Here is a 21,744-nt window from a genome sequence, read left to right as displayed (position 1 = left end):
CAGTCCTTGATCCGGTTGCAAAGGCATTACCAGGTTGTTTAAAAGCAGTTGCAGCAACAAGTGTCAGTCTAGAGCAAAGTGAGGGAATAATAATGGGATTTCCTGTGAAAGTTCATGTTCCTCACTCAGTTGAAATTCTTCTTACAAGAAGTAAAACGCAGCACATGACAAGCAGCAGACTGACCAAGTATGAGAAAATCATTTTGGGATCAGATAATGTATCCATTGCAAGGTGTGTGAATTTAAATCCTTCCACACTGTTACCTGACACTGAGAATATTGATGAAAATGACGTGGAGCATGAATGCTTAGATGTCATGGAATACTGTACCAAGCCAAGGCAGGACATTAAAGATGTACCATTGCCTGAGTCAGATCTTGTCCTCTTTGTGGATGGCTCCTGTCTAAGATCAGAAGGAGGTGTTTTAAAAGCAGCATACTCGGTCTGCACAGTGGCAGATGTTGAAGAAGCATCATGTTTAGAAGGAATTCGTTCAGCACAGGTGGCTGAATTAATTGCTTTGATTCGTGCTTGTGAAATAGCGAAAGATTTGAGAGTTACAATAATAACAGATAGTCAGTATGGGTTCGGAGTTGTGCATGATTATGGACAACTTTGGTCCCAGGGAGGCTACATGACATCAGCAGGTTCGCCAATCAAAAATGCAGTATTCATAAAGAGATTGATTGATGGCATTCAATTGCCGAAGGAAATTGCTGTAGTAAAATGTGCAGCACATCAAAAAGGTGAAGATTTTATCACCAAAGGCAATAATTATGCAGATGAAATGGCCAAATTCTGCGCAAAGAGAGAATTTGGACTTAATAGGGGAAAAAACAAAGATTTTGGTTCAATTTCAGTAATGCTAACATCTGTTGTTGAGACATGGGAAGAAATTAGGGACTTACAAGATGAAGCTGATGATGAAGAGAAAAACTCATGGTTGAGGGCAGAATGTAGGCCACGAGATGAGGATGGTGTTTGGACCTACAAAGATGGCAGAGTAGTCTTACCAAATTGTATGATTGCTGACATGGCTAGAATGTATCATGGTCCTCGTCATATTGGAAGAGACTCTATGATCAGGCTTTTCAAAGAGACATGGTTTAACACCAAGTTTAGGACAATTGCAGAGTCTCTTTGTCAGAGGTGTTTGACTTGCCAACAAATGAACCCAAACAGGAAATCAGTTGTGGGAACGGGAGTCATTGGTCGGGAGGGTGGTCCCTTTACCAGATTACAAATGGATTTCATTGAGATGCCAATACACAACTGTTTGAAATATGTTTTGGTGATTGTGTGTTTGTTCTCAAGATGGGTGGAAGCATTTGCAACACGTCATTGTGATTCGATTACAGTGGCAAAGTTGCTTCTTAGAGAGATAATACCAAGGTACGGTTTCCCAGTCACTCTTGAGAGTGATGGAGGGGGACATTTTGATAACAAACTGATGAAATTGATCTGTGAAGCATTACACATTGAGCAGAAAATACATTGTGCATACAGACCAGAGGCATCTGGAGTAGTAGAGCAGATTAATGGAACAATAAAAAATAGAATTGGAAAAATGTGTCTTGATACAGGTGTAAAGTGGGCAGATGCTCTTCCACTTGTTTTGATGACTTTGAGAAGTACCCCAGATAAAAAGACAGGTCTGAGTCCTCACGAAATACTTATGGGGAGAGTGATGAGGCAAGCTTATGTACCTGTAGGGAAATTGTTAAGCATTAATGACAGTGCTATTTTGGAGTATTGCAAACGTCTATCTGACGTAGTGACTTCTGTGTCTAATCAGGTGGGAACTGAAGCACAATCAAAAGAAAAAGTGCAGACACATGATCTGAGACCTGGAGATTGGGTCAGAACAAAAGTTCACTGAAGAAGGAACTGTTTGATCCCGAGGTGGCAGAAACCGAGACAGGTGATCCTTGTTACAACAAATGCAGTGAAGTGTAGAGGATTGAAGAGGTGGATACATCCAAGTCACACTATTCCAATACCTACACCTGAAAACTCTGATGAAGAGAGTGATACGACAGATGATTCAGACTCTGAAGAAGAAGTAGAAAGAAATCCAGATATTGAAGATCGACAGAATGGTCGACATCTGGATAAATCATCTGTGAATGGAGATTTGATTGTAAAAGAATTGAAGATTATCGAAATAGATTCTGGAGATGAAAATAATCTATTAGATAATGAATCAGCAGAAGTGACAGAAAAAGAAGCAGGTGAAGGGCGAGAACCTGATAAAGAATCAAGAAAAGAAAAAGAGACACCAGAAGAGTCTAAACAAGTTCAGAAGAAAGACCAGAAGAGTATCGAAAGGCAAATAACGAGCTCTGAAAGCAGGAACAAGATTTCCGGATCTGGGAAGTTAAAGGTGATTGAAGAATTGGACGAAGACGAATTACCGAGTACCAGTGATGGGAGAAGGAGTGCTGTTCCTAACAGAGTAAGGTTGCCGATTAGAGAAGATTCTGGGACAACGATTGAAATTTCTGACAGTGACTCTGGAGAAAGTGATGCAGAATGTCAAAAAGGAGGAGTGAAGAAAAGATCATGGAAAACAGAATCTAATGAGTCTGAACCAAAAAGAAAAATCCTGAGGAAAGGAGAAACCTGGCCATCTGAAAACGGAGGGTTGAGAGTCAGGTTAGTGAAAAGATCTAAGGAGCAGGTGAATGAGATAAGTAGTCAAGGGGATCCTGAAAAGAAAGCTGAAAAAGGAAAGAAAATAGAAGTAATTTCTAGAAAGACAAAGAGAATTTTGAAAACGAATCAGAAGTATAAGTCTCCTGAATGGGCTTATATAATAATACCACCTGTGATTGAAATAAATAGCAGTAGTCAGGAAGAAGAAGTGGAGGAAATTAGTGACAATGATTGAAGTACTAACCTGTTAGAATTTAGGATTAAGTTTAGATTTCTGTTTTTGGCATAAGGCTGAAGAAACTGTGTTAGGTGATACAAGGTCGAAGAAATTATATTTAGTTGGAGAATAACTTGTGACGCAAGGTCGAAGAAAAATTGTTAGAGGGTTTGAAAAAATAAAAATAAAAAAAATAAAAATTTAAAAGGGGGGTGTGAGGTTTTGAAAATTTTTGAACATTTTTGTTTTCTCTTTTATAAATAAGTTAAAAAAAAAAAAAGATGCCTTATGTAATGTCGCGTAGTACTTCAAAATGTTCCATTTTTAAGAAATGTTGTAAGATGACTCTGGTGTGTGTGCTCATATTAATTCTGCTCTGGTTAGTTTTAGCTGTCATCTTTCCTTTCGGGATCGATAAGGAAAGGTGCAAGGTCAATATGACAAGCAAAGCTTCAGTTAGTCAAAACAAACATAGTGAAACACACAAAGCTAACAAGGTTATTGATCACAGGCCAGATATTCATCAGGACAGGTCTGTTGGTGATTTTTCTAGCAATACTTTTTCAAGGCTTTTGGGGGAGTACGTTAAGGTCATGGGTGTCAAGGATTGTTATATTTGTGTGAAGTTGCCTGCTTCTGTTTCTGAGGGAGTGACATACAATATGCTTCCTCTTACTTATGGCATAACATGCAGTGTGATAGCTAGCTTATTTTACCAGACTGGTCGGTTGGAGTATTATTATTCCAACTATGATGAGATTTTTGCTAACCTGAAAATAGAGAATGCTTTAAATAAACATAAACAAGCTAAACAGATGAGGGATTTCTTTTTAGTGACTAATGAGCTGACTTACGAGTATGCTTATAGAAACAATTTAACTTGCAAATTGAGAGCTGAGGAAAAGACTTTCCTGAACCTTGTTGAGGAGAGAAGGGCAATTTATAAGAGAAATGAGATGGTCAAACAGACCAAATCGAAGTTTTGGCAGAAGGAGGATGCTAAGCTTAATGGCAAATCTTTTGACAATGTTGCAATTCACATAGACAAACCAATTAGTGGCAAGCTTTGCATTAGGAGAGACAATACACTGTTTGATAATTATTTTGTAGGAGCTAGCAACTGTGAGGACACTTACCAAATCATGGGGGGTTGGGGATTCAAAGGTGGCAGAGATCCAATTTTTCCTGGGATCTATTTTGTTTGTGGAGATAAAGCTTATTATAATCTCCCAGACCATTGGTATGGGACATGTTTTGTTGGTCTTGTGTTCCCCAAGATTTTTCATGTTGACAGAAATGCAGAACGTTCTTTTGAAATCAGTGGTCATGCAAACAGATATAGAAGAGAAAGTTTCTCAGAAATTTTGGGAGACATCTTTGAAGCAGTGATACCCTTAGTAGGTATAACCCTGAATGCAGGAAGAATCAGAAAATTGTCCACAATTGTTGACAGATTGTCCACTGACACAGCAGGTGGTTTTCAGTTAGTGGATGTGGAGGTCATTGCTGTCAGATCAATGGCGATGCAAAATCGTCTTGCTTTAGACATACTTCTGGCAAAAGAGGGAGGAGTCTGTGGTATTTTACATGTACAGCATTGCTGTACCTACATTCCAGATGAGAGTAAGAATATTGAAATGTACATTAGAAACATCACAGAGTTGCATTCAGAAATAGTCCCCTTAGAAGAAGATGATTTTTCAGAATGACTTTCAAAAAGATTCCAAGCAATGAAAACCTGGTTTCAAGAGATTGGTGGATCAGTTCTTGGCAAGGTTCTAACACCTTTGTTTGTAATAATTTTTGTGATAGTTTTGACAAAGATCAGTTGTATGTTACACAAGAGAAAGAAACACATGAGGGAAAAGAGAAGGATCTACAAAATGAAAAAGGAGCAGGAGAAAGAAATAGAGCTTGAGGAGTTGCGCAGAGCTCAATATGAGAGTTGTAAAGATTTAGCTGAAACTAGTCTTTAGAAAATACTAACAGAATGAAATCGAACCATTTTCTTTTGAGATAAAAATTTTACCAAATTTTTGGGTGTGATGTGGTGTGGTGATTGGTTAATCACCAGATGAGGGAGTTGATGGAGCGAGATTCAGAAATGTTTTTCATTTCGACTCGTGAAGTCACACTTCCATAATAAAATAATAAAATTAACAGTTGTATTGTATATGTATTCATTTAATCTAGTTTAAGTTGCATCTACACCAGACAAACGCGGGATACTAACATCTGTGCTCATAAACGTGCATTATGTTGCATTTCCTTGTTTGTGAAAATAATAAATTAATCGTGTTTATTTGTCATGTCAAAAATTAACTGCAGCTGTTTAGAATAAATGGCATGTGCTTATTTTGCTTCTCTGTCTATGTGGTGTCACTCTATCCTCTATAGGTGCATTAAAGAACATTGCTAAATAATGAGAAGAATGGTAGATATAAAATGCTGCTTTATTTGTTTGCTTCTGCTAGTTAATTCAAACTAATGGGTTGGTTTTTAGCAATAAAGGGTGGCAACAGAACAAATTATTTTACTTGCATTAATTATTTTCTTGTGTTTGTTTATACATTAGTTAATAAAGAGGCTTTGGGCCTAGTGAAAATTTTCCGTGCTTGCAAAAATCTGCTTGGAGCCAGAATAAGTCTGTGATGACTTCAGTTCTTTCCGTCTGAAAAGTTTGTTTCGATGAAATGACATTCTATTTGCCGAGCAAGGCCAAGGCCAGGAACCGGCGAAAGGATTATAATTTTCATGCATCCGAGGAAGCTGAAAACATTAAATTGTTGCCAATGTATCGAACTGGAGGAAACTATGTTTTTTGAAAGCCGGAGACAATGGTCTTTAAGAATGATGACGGAACTGTAATTCTGAAATCTGGTGACATGTCGCTTGTCACTTTTGAGCCAATGGGACTCCATTTCAGCAGAGAAAAATATACAATTTTAGATTAGCTTAGCGTAGAAAGGTATAAAAACTCTTGCCCCGTGGAAGAGTTATGCTTCTCCTTGCAGACCTTTTGATGAGGGCGTTATGCTGTTGGAGCACGTAAGAGCCCTCAAAGACTTTACTTTTAATTTTTCCTTATAGCTAGTTTTAGTTAGGGACTTAGGTTTTGAAAATGCCAAACTGATCATTTTCATTTACAATAATAATAATTGATTCATAATAAAATTGTCATAACTATTTGCAATGATTCAAATAAAAATGCTTTAATAAAAACTCTAATAACTCTAATACATTTTCCAAATGAGTAGCTAATAAAAATCTTACTTTGGAAATCAAGCTGGTCTTGTTATTTTCATATGTATAGGTTATTCATAGTTAGATCTTATCGCCACAGTGGCTTAATTAGCTTGTAGGTTTGTATAGTATGATGAATTCCTTTACCATGGTTGTATATAAATGTATATAATTTGTGAATAGGTTAATTAGGTCACATGATCCAGTTGGTTATAATATGTCATATTAGATTTATGGGCCTTATGAGAGTTTATTGATTGATGGTGTATATAGTGGAGTTGGGTAGCGTTGCTTATGACATATTTCCTAATGCCCGCTGGATCAGTACCATCTTCCATTCTTTGTGTGTCAGGAAATCCTGCAAGTTCTCCCATTGCCACAATAACTATTGACCTCTCCATGTGAGGGAGAGCTCTTCTTCCCCTTGCAACATTAAATCAGTTTGTTTGGACATAGTAGTGGGCTGGGGGACCTTGGGGCGAAAAGGTCATGACTCCCCTTCCCAACATTCTACTTCATTTTTTCAGAGTGCACCTCCATTTGGGTCAATTTAGTTCTCCCAGAGGATTTCCAAGGATGAAGTTTAGATGCACTCTTGTGAAGTGAAAGCCCACCTGCTATACTACAAGGAGCAGGAATCTCTCAATCCACCTACAGCTGTCTCATTTGACTGCCTCTTTGCCACTTTCATGGATGCATCAAAAGAGAATCATATCTGCAACCTGATTCTATCTGGAGTTCTAAGGGAGGTAGCCTCACCACACCATGAATCTGCTCTAGAGGTTTGTGCCCACAGTGATATTATCCCACAATGCTCAAGTTGCGCTGGCCAGGTTCAATTATCTTCATTGTTGCAAAGACACACATATGATCTTCGTGTGGGATATCCTTGAGGTCACCAGTCATGGTACCACGCCTACAAAGGGACCCCCACCACCCAACGCCTTACCACAACCATCTGGTGAGGAATCTTAGCCCAAGGCAGGAGCACAGCCATACCTGTAACAAAAGGTGGTCATCTTTTAACGTAGCTAGAACCAAACCCCCAGAAAGTGTTCAGAATGTACATTTGTCATAAAATAGCACAATAATAGTATAGAAATGGTCCATAAAGAGAGGGTAGATTTGAACATACATGAATACCAAATACAGTGGTGCCCTGGGTGCATGTTTGGTAGAAAGCGCTTTTCTTTATGCTCCTTTGGTACTTTTGGGATGTGAGCATATGGGCAGACACGGTTTTGAGAGTCGAGCGAAATGTGCACCGCCTTGGAAGTGTGGCGTATTTATTTTTCCTCATGAGGGTTCCCTATGAGAGTGTTACAGAGGGTCTCAGGGATGATGCCCCAGGGAAATGCAGGCATAGACTAAACCACTTGCAAGGGAGTCCGAGCTTTACTCTGAATTAAACGTTATTATAATACAGTCATATTCCCAGCTTCACATTGGGGAACAACATACCAAGTATTAAAGCATGCAATTTAGACTCTAACTTAATTAATCAAGAGAAAAAGTTGTCAACGGATTTTGGTTTCTCTGTGTCCCGTTTTTACAGGCAGCAGCAGTCTGTCATAACCATGAAATGTTCCTTTTTACAGTAGTACCTGTTTGGATGGCTACTTTACTACCTATTAATTTGTTAAAACGATTTCAGAGAGTAACCATAGCATGATAGAACTGTGAGTGTGTCTGTGCTGGTGATACAAGCAGCGATTTCAAGGAGATTTGGTGTTTTAGCTATCATTATTTAAATGTAACCAATCATAATGTCAAGCTTTTTAGTGGGTACTCATGGAGTGTGGAGATACAGAAATAGAGTTTTTTCGGTTTCACATAGGTAGAAATAGAGTTTTTTTCAGTTTGTTTCCAAGAATTGCTTTATTTTCTCTCTTAAGCCTTACTTCCTATAGGGCATAGCTGTTGTCTTGGAACCACCACTTGGTTTAATATTGAGATTGTTTTCATTTGATCTAGAAGACAAGGAGACGCTGTGAAACAATGACAGGCATGATCACTCTACCAAGTTTGCTTTTCTGAAACCTGTAACCGTTTGAGATGTTTAAACTCATGTGATGGGCCGATATTACATCTAGCTTAGAGATAGGTGAAAGATACAGCCTCAGTTTGAGCATGTGGTAAATGTTTCTGAAGAAGGGACAGTGCTGCTGAAGCAGTTGATGGATCATAAAGTAAACTTTGTAAATGCGAAGCCTTGTGACCTAACCCTGGTGCAGATTCACGTTTGAAATATCAATGGTGGGACATTGCAATCCATTTTTAGCCAGAGTAAAAATTCCCTATACCACAATACATTTAACAGCGGGTGAAGGAGAGCAGTGAAGTTCACATACATCAAGCCTTAAAAACCCTCTTAGGAGCAGACCTAGAACAGTGGATAGCACTAGTTGTGCACAGCCAGAAGTACTTATCTTGTTGTTAACAGCCATAATAACACAAAAAGCTTTATAAAGACAGTGTGAGAAGGTGTTTGGAGATGAGGGGACGCTGGTCTTCAAAAGAACAACTACTACTTGTGACAGGAGAAAAGAAGAAACAGATCATGGCAATGTCCACTGGTAAAGAGTCATGGTGTTAAGTTTTACAGAGACATGAGAAGAGCCACAGTTGTGTCACCGAAGAAGACATCCAACAACTTTAGCTAAACTCTGGAAATCGGCACATTGTCAGCTGGCCCATGTATGTTCTACAGAATTTTGAGGTGAATCAGGTACAATGCTATAGGAGGCGACTGTCAGAAGCATCGTCTGCAGTACACACATCATGCACAAGGGACACCTTCAACAGTAACTCAATTACTACTGCCTAAAAGTGCTGAGTGGGGATGAAAAGATGAATATAGGATATCAACCATTACTGATACCCCAGGCGTGTCCCAGTCCATTTACTGTGGGACTATGCACCAGATAAAGTGAAGATTTACTCCAAGTCCCTAACATACACAAAGAGTGTAAAACACATTGCGCCCCCCAGCCAAGCAAAATACTCAGTGAAATGATTTACAAATCTATATCCCTCTGCAACTGATGTACTTTGTGCCTACCAACGTCACGTGCTGACCGGACAGAAGAGCAGATAACATAGCATTACCTAGCTATGTACCCTAGCAGTCCATTGGCTGTGGCTGTCAGGGGGCCACCATCATATGTGATGATAAACAACAACAAAGAGATACATTTTGAAATAACTAAACAAGTGAGTATCATCTAAGTGATGCACCACATTTCTTTGTATATATTTGAAGATGGCTTGACTGGAATATTATGGCACTGTGTTCTTTACAATGTTTTGCCCTCAATACCAAGATATCAGTACAACATGGGCAGAAAAAGAGCCATACACACCAGAAGCGGATCTAGACTTGCTGTCAGTGCAGACTGTTATTCAACCTGCATAGCAGGGCTCAGTTGTTAGGTGGGGATTGCATATATACGCAGATACTTAGATACATACATTGTGTTGTCTGTGGAAAATATGCAGCGCGGAGTAGCAGCAGCTCTATCATTGTGGCACCAGCGTTCTGCTTTCAAGGCCAGAGTGGAAAGTGAGGCTTTAGGAAGTGTGGTCAGGGAAGGGACAGAGAGCGGTGTGGGTTGGTGCCAAAACATCAGGTAATATTTTTTTGTATTGACTTGAGAGATGGAATTGTAGAGGATGGCAAGACATGAGATAAGGGTTTATTGCATAAATGGAGAAGGGTGAAAGGAGGGAATGTTCAAAAGAGGTGGGTGCTAGAGAGTCAGGTTGGCAGATAGAGGTGTTTTTAGTATTGGAGTTGAGGTAAGTATTTTACAAGGCATATAGTAAGGGTGACCGGACGTCAGGTAGAGATTTATTTTAGTATTGGATTCGAATAACATATTCCAGATTGTTCTGTGGGAGAGTGGCAGCCTGCCAGGTAGGAATTGCATCTTGAAATTCTGAGTGACAGTTTTGACAACTTGTGCTTCACTTCCATTGTCACTCGCAACTTCTCACTTAAAATATCATAGCTATTCACATTTACTCATCGGTAAATCAATACACCAGTCACTTAAAAGCATTATCAGCCAGGAAGTCCTGGAAATAGATATCCCACACTAGAGGTTGGGTTATCTTCTCACAGTGGGGCAGAGAGGATTAACGGTGACCTTGACTTCTGATTGTGTATAAAGTTGAGGAGTTCATTCTCAGTTGTGCAGCTTTTCCAGGCACGCTCAACTGCTATAAGCTTTCCAATTATGATTTGAGAAGATGCTTCTTCCGGGCATAAATTTGTCTAACAGGCAATATGATAATTTGCCATCTAAACAAGCTATAATAGGGAGAGGGAAATAGAAAAGTAAAAGCATTCATCCAAACGTCGCTCAATAGTACCATCTGCCACAGTATTTTCCAAAGTAGAATTAACAACAAGTGCTGTACATAAAGTGCAGAAGTGCTAAAGTGCAAAAAAAGACAATCCCCTTTTTTACTTCAATCCGACCCTACATCTCTAAACAGGTCTCCAGGCTGAGGTTTTGTCTCTGGCTTGCCCAACCAAAAAGTGCAATCTCGGCGTCAGGATCGAAATTCTTCCGGACTCCCCAGCTTATAGCCAGGGGAGAACCTTTCCCAGAATTGTCCTACCTTACAACAAATAAAAAAGGTATGGAACCAGCCTCCCTCACCTGGATTCTGGCAATGACAGCATTTGTTCTCTATATCAGGATAAATCTTATGGAAAACATGGGGAATATAGTAGACATCCAGCGTGACAGAAATGCCATTCTTTTAAAATTAGCCGCATGTAGGGCCTTTCTGCCTAGCTGTGCAATGGCTTTCCAATCCTGATTTGACAACCTACATTGGGTCTCCATTGCCACTTTTTGTAAATGCTTATTAACCATAGTAGGTTCACTTTGAGACCGTATACAACAATACCAGTTGCCCACCCCTCTCAGTTTTGCTCTAGATAGGGGAATGCAAGTGGAGTTGGTGCAACAACATCAACTGTTGCATGGCTAAACACTTAAAACCCAAAGGCGAGACCACCATCAGCGCTAAAGTCCACCCTGCTTTGTGCAGTCTTTTTGGCCTACATAATACACACATTGGTTTCCTAAAGGTCGGCCCTTTCTAATGTAAGCATTACAATTCAAGCCATTTGTCAGGACATAAATTAACAACACATGGCCTGCCGGGTGACAGATTTCATGGATGGCATTGACGTGTTGCCTCAGACTGTACTCTGATATAGTAGTGCTGAAACTATTTTCAGAATGGGGGTGCTGTCACCAATGTCAAATGCCTGACTGAAGTCCTAGGGATTGTCAAAAAACAAGGGTAGCACGTAGCAGTACACAAAGAAGAAGAGCTGCAATATGATATCATATGCAATTTCTTTATTGATATCATAACTACTCTTTCACAATTGCTTTATTAACTTTGTAGCGTTCTCAAATGTGCTTGGAAAACACCATTTGCTAATTCTTTTTGTTAACATTTTCCCATTGGGAGAGTCCCCCCAGGGGCCCCACTTATGACAGTCTTGTTCGCTCACTGCCCTCGCACACCACAGGGCACTCATCCCACACTTTTACGCCCTACCATTTTAAAATGTCACCAGCCACCACTTAAAATAACTCCATGACTCACTGACCACAATATGTACATGCTTCACCTCCCCAACACCCACCTTACGGCCACCCGCACCGGCTGGCATCAGTGCCGCTCTCGGGCACACCACAGACCATATTTTTTGGCCCCTGGAAAATGTTTTGCGAGTGCCGATGCTATAGATCATGTGGTTCTGAATTAGTAAATCACCATTGCATACCTATATGTTGTTGGATGAGGCGGCTGAGAATCCGAAAGAAAAGAATATATATCATTTGTAAACCACGGACGAATATTATTAAAAAACACGCTTGTTTAATGGTGCTTCGTAGTGCATTTTTGCCATTTCATAGCACCATAAATAATGTGTGTTAATATCACCTGGTGTATTAGGACCAAAATCCTTTCAAGGTGAACCCCTACTTTTGTAATGAGGAGGAGGGTGGGCCCTGTCTACGTTTTGTTTGTGGAGGCGCCTTCCAATAATGCCTCTTTTATCCCAGTGGAAATGTATAGACTGTTACAAAAAGCATTTTGTATTGAAGAAGAATGCAAGAATCTAACCTAGAACCAATCGTCACCTCTGAACATAAAAGTAAAGGGCGAGGGACACTGAATGCCTTTAAGGTTTCACTGACAGGTGAATGAACAAGGCCAACGACTACAGAATTGCTCACCACGAAATACAATCCCAACTTGTAGACATGATGTTGCCCGTACTCTGGGCTAAGTGCCTCATAATTGGCTCTTAAGAGAAGAGCAGTCAGCCAAATGTAGCCAGTAGCGCTCAGACCAGTCCTGCAGGCTCCTTCCAGGACGTTCAGTTGCCAAGACACCCAAAGGTGCTTTACGGCGTGCGTTCGCTCTTTGCATATTTGTTTGCATTCCCCTAAGTCCTAAGCCAGAGAAGGCCCGGGAGACTGCACGTGAGTGGATCCGGGCACGGCGCAGGGGAACGGAAAGGGTGGGTCAAGGAGGGGTCCCGTTCTGGGACGGGTGACCCGGTGACCGGCAGGATGCGACCACTTCGCTGGACATACTGACTCTCAGTAGGAAGTTGAAAAGTGGCCCACAAGGGCTGCATGAGTGAAGATTCAAAGTGAAAAGCAGGTGATACAGGGCACTGACCACCGTGGCTGTGAAGATCGAGTGGTCCTGACTGGGGGAGACTGTAGAATGGAGTGCCGCAGCCAGTCGTTGCAGAGTTTTACTGGAGCACCTTCGAAGAGCTTGGACGTACCCCAGAAGATGTGGCAGCGCCTGGACATGGTGAGAATGGAGGAGGGTGAGGACCAAGAGGAGACCAGACTGGCGGCCCGAGTTCCGGAGGCCGAGTATGAGAGTGCCGGTAAGGACCTCCTTAGCTGGAAGCATGGGTGCCATGCCTGAGAGACATATGAAAGGGTAATGGTACCTTCAAGGGGTTTTGTTCGTATTATTAACAGTTTAAAATAAACAATACTAATGTATGACCCAAAATAATGCTGGTCAATCGTGCAAAAATACAACAGTGATTAATCATTCAATTTATAGTAGTCACATTAGGTGATCAAGGCATAGAGAACAAGAACAAACGGGTGTATATGAGAAATTTGTATTTAATACTTTTCAACAAATTAATTAAAAAGGGTACATATTTAATATCAACAATGTTACAAGAAGTACATATTAATGGAATAAGTTAAACACTTCTCTTTGAAAAGAGTCGACGTTTCGGTCTCTAATAATGAATTGATGAGGCCATCTTCAGGACAAAAACATATTTCTGAAGACCCTAAAATGATATAGAATTGTCATTATTATCATGTTCTATATCAGAAACTAACTAATAAAACTTTAAACATATATTACACCCGTGATCTTGTCACTTCAAACAAATATTTTCAACAAGATCTATGTTTTTCATAGCTGTTTGTAATCTTGGCCTCTCTTTGAACATTTACAATACATTGTGAATTACATATAATCAATAGGAGTTCATATTTTACACATGTATTCAGAATTTCGTTTTTTATCATTACTGTCATGATTTCTCAAGCTTAAAAAAGTAAATCTAAATCTGTTACACGTTTCCAAGTTTGAAACAATAAATGCATTCAGAAACTGGCAAGCTCAATTTACAATACATCATAACACGGTCTGATGTGCTTCCTTGCATATATAGTAGAAAGAAATTATTTATGTGTATCCATATATACCTTGGCTGCAATGTGGCGCAAATCCTGTATGCTGGTGGCTATTATCCTCGCAGATTATTCACACGGTGCAGGTTTCTGCAATATACATATATGCAGAATCTGTAGTCACAAAACATCGTCATAGAATTAAAAATATTCAGAGAGCGTAAGTATCTATACTGCAGCTCCAAGGCATGGATTGGAGGGTCACAATTTACTGTAGAGTTGCACTATGTATACTGGCTTATTACCCTTATATTGGAATGATGTTTTACATGGTGGGTCTACTGAAACCCAGTCAATTGGCCCGCAATGTATTTAGCTCAGGGCTCTCAACGTTGTGGATTCATAGCGACGGGCATTTCAACGACATCAGCTAAGGTTAAACATTGACATCAATTGTTTACGTTAAGTAAATGCCTGCTGGCTTGTTAAACATACAGAGCGTTTTAACTTGGGTTGTCGCGTACAAAAATAAATTCGATCTGCTTTATTTTGCCGAGGAGAATAGAGTACATGTATATAGAGATCTCGACATAGGATCAGTACCTTAAGTTGGAAAAATCTTCAGTCAAACGTGTGATGGCTTGTTGTGTTTATACAGCACTCTCAATGTCGGTAGGTTACCTAATAGCGAAACCATGCCATATATTAAGGTATTTTCGAGACTATGGTATATATTAGTCACATTCATGATTAAGCATCCTTTTTATTACAGTTGGGCGATCATGTTTATTGCTTGTTGAAAATATTTGTTTGAAGTGACAAGATCACGGGTGTCATATATGTTTAAAGTTTTATTAGTTAGTTTCTGATATAGAACATGATAATAATGACAATTCTATATCATTTTTAGGGTCTTCAAAAATATCTTTTTGTCCTGAAGATGGTCTCATCAATTCATTATTAGAGACCGTAACGTCAACTCTTGCTTCAACTCTTGCTTTTTCTCCATTGAACTCAATATACCAATCGCAACAAGGGAGGAAAGCATAGACAATTGTTCCAAAGAAGTGTTTAACTTATTCCAGTAATATGTACTTCTTGTAACATTGTTGATATTGATTTTGTACCCTTTTTAATTAATTTGTTGAAAAGTATTAAATACAAATTTTTCATATACACCCGTTTGTTCTTGTTCTCTATGCCTAGATCACCTAATGTGACTACTATAAATTGAATGATTAATCACTGTTGTATTTTTGCACGATTGACCAGCATTATTTTGGGTCATAAACTAGTATTGTTTAGTTTAAACTGTTGATAATACGAACAAAACCCCTTGAAGGTACCTTTACCCTTTCATATTTCTTGCCCGAACCCTCAAGGGTATATTGGGTTGCTCGCTTTTTTTATATCAGTCCTGAGAGAAAGCACGGGTGTGGCGAGGATGGATTACTGCCCGCGGTTGCAAACAGCATTGTACGACTGAGGTATTGTTGCAGTTTACTTTAAGGATGTCACATGTCACACGCCTCCCCTCCTCCCCCGTCCTTGGAAGTGAACAGATAGTAATGCAGCTCTCGCTCTTCTTGTGTACCGAGAAGGTAATAATCGGCAGAACCCTTTCCGGAAGAAGGCCTGGTTTGTTGTATTTTTATATTTTGCTCTTCAACATCAAATACATTTTTTCATAAACGGGCAGGAGGAATGGAGTAAGAAATCATAATGTAAAAATGCGCCACCATTGAAGTTTAAAATCGAGCGGGGCGTCGGTTTGTTTATATATTGCTTAACTTCAACACTGAGCGTGGTGTCCTTGAAGTGGGGGCTGTGCTTAGTGCTAAAGTTAAGAAATATATCAATAAACCGAGTGCGATGTCCCTGAAGCAGCGCCGCGCTTAGTTGAAAGCAAAAAAATAAAAAGTAAAAAAACGCACACACCTCACGCGGCAGCAGGGGAAGGAGAGAGAGGAGGGGGCTTGCGCGATTCCCTCGTGGGATCAAGCAGCAAGGCGTGCTAATTGATAACATATGGCGCCAGCTGCTCGCACCGGCAAGTGAATCGCCAGACATGCACGCGTTGCCATTGGAAGCAATGCAACCCGTGCACATTTTTGCAGGGAAAGCTGTGCTGATTACTAAAGGTCTCTTTTCTATGCGGCACATGCGCGCTGCATAGGCGAGACCTAAAAAAGGAGGCTTATTCGAAGTGCCACACCTCGCTTGGACTTCTTGCCAGGTAATGACTCTGCCAGCCACATAAAAGTGCCTTAGATGGCTGGCCTGTATTTGATGACCCAAGCTCTTGCATTCCATTAATTCTAAAAAATAAGATCCTGTGGAGTAGGCCAGTTTTGAATAAAGTATCTGGAGTCTGAAGGTGTACTCTTGCAAAGTCTTATATCTCGTTTTTTTAGGAAGTTTAACTGTTTTCAAGACCTGTGAACCCGCCTTTTGCACCACCTTGCCTAAAAAGAAATCGTCAATGGAGTCATTGCCGTCAAGTAAACCGCCTGCCAAATCTATAAAAGGCTGCTTCGTAATATGTACGAGGAAGTGCAAGCCGCCCCTGCCAAATTTCAAGTTGGAGCACTGGAAGTTTTATTCTGGACGCCTTCTTATTCCAGACAAATCTTTTAAACAACATTTCTAACTCCTTAAAATAGATCATATTAATTTTTATAAGAAGATTTATAAACAAGAAGACCAGGAAGGGTAACATTGACATTTTAATTAGAGCCACCCAACCTATCAATGTAAGCGGTAATAACGACCACTCATCCAGTAGCTTTATAATTTTTTATTTTGTGGCTTCATAATTTCATTTATAGATTTCTGGGTATTGGCTAGTGATATAGATCCCTAGATATCTGATTGGATTGGGACTAAGGACTTGCTGTTTAAGATTATTGGAAGAAAATCATACGAAGAATTCATTATTAAAACCTCCGTCTTGTTACAATTGATTTTGTAGCCTCCTATTCAGGGGCAGCTAGTGACATTTAAAATTGGTGGGCGTAAAAGTTTATGATAAGTGTTATGTGGATAGCGAGCAAGCTGACTATCATAGGAGGGACTCGAGGGGAGGGGGACTTGCAAAGTGTGTGCAAATGGAGCATTTGACAGCAAATTTGAGAGGGCAAGAATGTTTATAAAGCAATTCTGAGTTGTGTAGATTTGAAATATGCAAATACATACAACATACCCCATATCTTACAGCACTAAATGAGCCTCCTCTGCTCTAGGTGCCTCTTCTGCCCTCCGTGCCTCCTCTGCCTTACGTGTCACCTCTGCCCTCCGCGCCTCCTCTGCCTTACGTGCCTCATCTACCCTCCGTGCTTCCTCGGCCCTCTGCGCCTCCTCTGCTTTCCGTGCCTCTTCTACCCTCCATGCCTCCTCTGCCTCACGTACCTCCTCAGCTTTACGTACCTCCTCAGCCCTCTGATCCTTTCTTGCCTTATCCTCCTCTTCTACACTCTGATGCACCCCGTCTACGGTCTGCCCCCCTTCTGCCCTGGGATCTTCTTCTGCCCTCTTCACCTCTTCTACCCCTTTCCCACCCTCCTCTCCCTGCGCCTTTCCTGTGGCTGCTTCGTCTGGCTTCTTCTCCACTTAAATCCCTCACACTGACACGTGAGGCCCTGCTGGTGTGGGGAGATGGATATCAGTCAGCGTGCAACTGCGGGCCCGGAGCTGGCTGAGATAACCACCGGCTCCTGGAATTAACTGTGCTTGAACTGATAGCGGGGAAAAAAACTAGAACGTTTTATTTATGCTAAAAAAGGGCTGATAAATCTGTTCTGAATACTCGTTCACTTACCTCGAAAGCTCGTGCCTGGTTAGGTCCCATCTCGTCTGGTCGGTGTCCCTCCTGGATAATAAACCGCCGGTGCCAACACGATACCCGACGCACACATGCTGCATTCTAATTATCCCGACCCAAAATTAAATCGGAGCTGCCTAGACGAACTCCCAGAGCCCACTCCCCCAGCTTCCAACATCCAATCAGGAGGCCTACAGCAGTACAAACATGAAGGGAGTCCTTAAGTTGTTGCCACCCATTTCACTTCCTCGATGTACGCCTGCCCTGCCCCAAACAATTTATTTCAATGGCACTCTGCTTGAAACGCCTGGGCCACAGCATAAGCGCCCCATATACAGGTTAAACATTATCGCTTCTAACGGCCACTCCTACCATGTTGACATTGCTCTCTCCTCATGTGTGCCTCAAGGCCGAGCGATAGCCACCGTCCCAGCCTGGCAGCCAGCACATGCGCACAAGGATGTCTCGCTCCTCTGTACTTAAAGCAACAGGAACTCAATGAAATAAAATTGAACACAAGGAAATGGCTATAACCAAGTGATTTATTTAAGAATATAGCAGGATTTTTATCAGCAACAAATTCAGTGCCTAGGGGGACAGTTGTATATGACTATATGACTGCTACTATGATTCATTGACTACACTTCAGGCGGGAAGTGATACCCTGGCAGCACGGCTAAGACAATTAAATTAGTTGAACCAAAAGAGGCGGTGCACGTCCTTAGACTTCAAGCTTAAAGCAACAGCAACAGAATCGGTGTTACAGTTAACACAAAGCAGAGAGCACTTTATTTAAAGCTGCTTTGTGTTCTACATGCATTCTTTCTTTACTCTCGGATGCTAGGCAGGGCAAAGCCCCTTTCGCCCGTTATAACCAGCCACCACTGCTCCAATTAATTCAAATTGTGTAAACTCTGCTAAAATTAGATTGATACTAACGATAGCACTTCATTGTTTGTGTGCCAACTATTGATATTTGTAAAAGGTTCTATTATAATGTATAACAGTAGGTCAAAAGGATATATATTTCTTAAGTATGTATCTGTGTGTAAACCTTAATACTTAAAAGGTGAAATCTTGCCCGTGGAACATCATCCAAAGGTGCGAGTTCCCATCAGTCAACTCACGAGACCGCCCTTCATCATTTGGGGACCGTCACGTTTAGAAGGTCGAATATCCACAATAGATTGGCAGATGTTATAAGCCTAATCTATGTCAAACGTGTCGAAAGAAAAACGTGTCTGTGGATGACTGAATAGCAGTGCAAAACGAAAAACAGTGCAATAGTAGTATAACAAAATAACCACTGGGAAGTGTCTACTGGGAAGACACTTCCCAGTACTTATTTTGTTATACTACTATTGCACTGTTTTTTATACCTTGGGACTGAAGGGGTACAGAATAAATGTTTTTTTCCCCTATCACTACCCAATCTTAAAAACTCTTTTGCTTTACTGTTCACTGATTCACTCTCACTTATTTCGTTTTGCACTGCTATTCAGTCATCCACTGACACGTTTTCCTTTCGACACGTTTGACATAGATTAGGCTTATAACATCTGCCAATCTATTGTGGATATTCGACCTTCTAAACGTGACGGTCCCCAAATGATGAAGGGCGGTCTCGTGAGTTGACTGATGGGAACTCGCACCTTTGGATGATGTTCCACGGGCAAGATTTCACCTTTTAAGTAGGTTTACACACAGATACATACTTAAGAAATATATATCCTTTTGACCTACTGTTATTCATTGTTAGTGTTTTGTTGTTCTATTATAATGTGCCATCTACTTTTTGTACTGTGAGATCACATTATAAGGTCTTAAAATAATAGGAAAACGTTCTGTTCAAGTCGTGAACACATTCCCTGCTGAAGTTGTAAAAGTTAGAGATTTTATCAAAAGCATCATGGATATGGTTATTTTAATTATTGTGGATGATAGTTCAGAATAATTTTCCTTCTTCTGCTCTACACTGTAGGGGTAAATATGGAGGGCCTGATTACAGAGATCCAGTTGCTACTATCGAAGTATTCCTCAAGTCTAGGATTAAAGCCTGAGGTACTCCTGACTAGCCCCTGGGATTAAGGAGTAAGCCAGGAGTACTACAAGACTACATTACACCTTTTCATCGATAAATCTATGTGAAACTGACCCATTGCTCCATACTTTTCTCCTCTCATTTATATGTAGACTTGTGATTTGTATTGCCTTTTGTTTATTTACTTTTGCTGCTGTACTTGCCATCACAAACAATTACAATATATTATAAATAGGTATGGACAACATTGTGAATTACTGGGTGATCTATCTGAATTTCAGCTTGTTTTCTGCTGTTCTGACATTTTTTAGGTTATTTACAGCTTGTCATGGAAAACAATTAGAGCTAGCAAAACATTACTAAAAATAAATAGCCCCACATACAACCATTTTACTCACAAAGCAACTTTATTTTACCCAAGAGAAATGCAGCAGTCTGTGATTATTTTGAAATGAAGATCCCAAATAGGATCATTGTATTAAACTGACAAGAATATAACACACATTTTCTCACTGATAATCTTAAATCTATCTGAGACATGAATAAGCAAGATGCATTAGGACATTAGGCATAATGAATTAACCGGGGTTGAGATATAATGCTTGGAAAAATGGAACCTTGTCTCTAATGGGGTGACATTTAGTAATGCAATCATTAATACGCCACACACTAAAAGTCCCTTAGTATGAAAAATCACAAAGAAAAGAAGAAACGGAAACCGAAGTAAAAAATATATATCAAAGCAAACAGAACAAAAACCAGCAGCCATAAATTAGACATGAAAAGCAAATTGCGAGAAGGGCAGCAAAGTGGATTTAAAGTACTCTGTGCATGTTAATAGCTTTCCAGTATAGTGTTCCTGATGAATCGACACGCTTCTTGAAAATAAAAAGGAAAGTAGCTGGTCTGAGATGTGTGCCACATATGTATTCATTGCACTGCACCAGATTTGACCCAATGTGCTTTCACACGAATAATCCTGGCAATGGGAACCCATTGATGATGTGCTTCTTACATGTGCTTTGCAAGACTATATACAATTTACTAAATAGGAAAGAGTGGATCTGGGTTCGGACTTTTAAGTGTGAACAAAGATACATTGCACCGGGTAAATCGGGGGGGAGATAAATGTAACATTCGATATTGCACCAATGCTGGCTCAGTTTTGCAAAATCAACCACAATGCTAAATCCATGTTGCTTGAACATATAAAACATTAACCACACAGGGCTGTATTTACAAGCCCATTGAACCGCTGGTGCGTCGCTTTATTTGGTGCACCTACGGCGCAATGGACTTGCCCATATTTACAAGATCAGGTAGAGTCATCGAACGTGACTTTTCATTGCCTTGTAAATATGGGCCCTTTTCACGCATTACTCTGTGTGAAAGGGACATTCCAAGGGTGTTGCTGATTTACAACATTTTGTAAAACTGGGAATGCATCTGAATCCTACGCCTTCCCGGGGAAGGCGTAGGAATGGTGCCACGGGGAGAAATACTTTTATTTCTCCTAGTTTTTTCCCTCTTTCTATGTTTGCTGCATGCGTAGAAAGATGAAAATGCCATTAATCATTGTTTTGTGTAGGAAGGTCTCCCTTTTCATCCAATGACTTACTTGTACCTGTTACAAAAGAATGCTTTATGCACACGTCTTGAGTTAGTTTACTGACTGCAATGCATGGACCTTGGAACCTTTACATACCTCGTACATTGTGCACATTAATTTCGAAATTTATATTGCATCCCAGTTTGCATTTTAATTTTACTACTAATAGTTCGTCAAATGGATGTCAGACACTCAGCAGACAACAGCCATTCACCAAGCTTACAAAGCAGCCACTATGATGCGGATTGATCATCACTTACACTTCTATCATCGACCCTGCTGACCATGTGAGCCTTGAACAAGTCAATCTGACAAAACAAGTCGGTTGTATTGACTCCTCTTCGACATTCTAGATTGTCGAAAGAGCGCTCTAATTATATCTCTGTTTATAGAGATTATAACTCTGTTTCAGTCTATTGCCAACACTAAAAATAAGCCCA

At 40.3% G+C, this 21,744-nt stretch overlaps 1 long non-coding RNA gene across 3 annotated transcripts in view; it reads right to left on the bottom strand.

Moving 5' to 3' along the window:
* The window catches only part of LOC144827370 (uncharacterized), a 219,215-nt gene extending 201,135 nt beyond the window's left edge, over nt 1–18,080 (bottom strand). For 2 of the 3 annotated variants that reach the window (XR_013610158.1, XR_013610159.1), the window contains exon 1: nt 17,652–18,052. This is a non-coding gene — a long non-coding RNA (uncharacterized LOC144827370). Of the gene's footprint in view, nt 1–17,651 lie in introns of all 3 variants that reach the window. The other variant, XR_013610160.1, reaches the window with a different exon arrangement.
* Between the last annotated feature and the right edge of the window lie 3,664 nt (nt 18,081–21,744).

Source organism: Lissotriton helveticus, chromosome 4_1 (assembly GCF_964261635.1).
Source record: "Lissotriton helveticus chromosome 4_1, aLisHel1.1, whole genome shotgun sequence".
NCBI lineage: Eukaryota > Metazoa > Chordata > Amphibia > Caudata > Salamandridae > Lissotriton > Lissotriton helveticus.
This window is presented reverse-complemented; position numbering and strand designations above follow the sequence as displayed.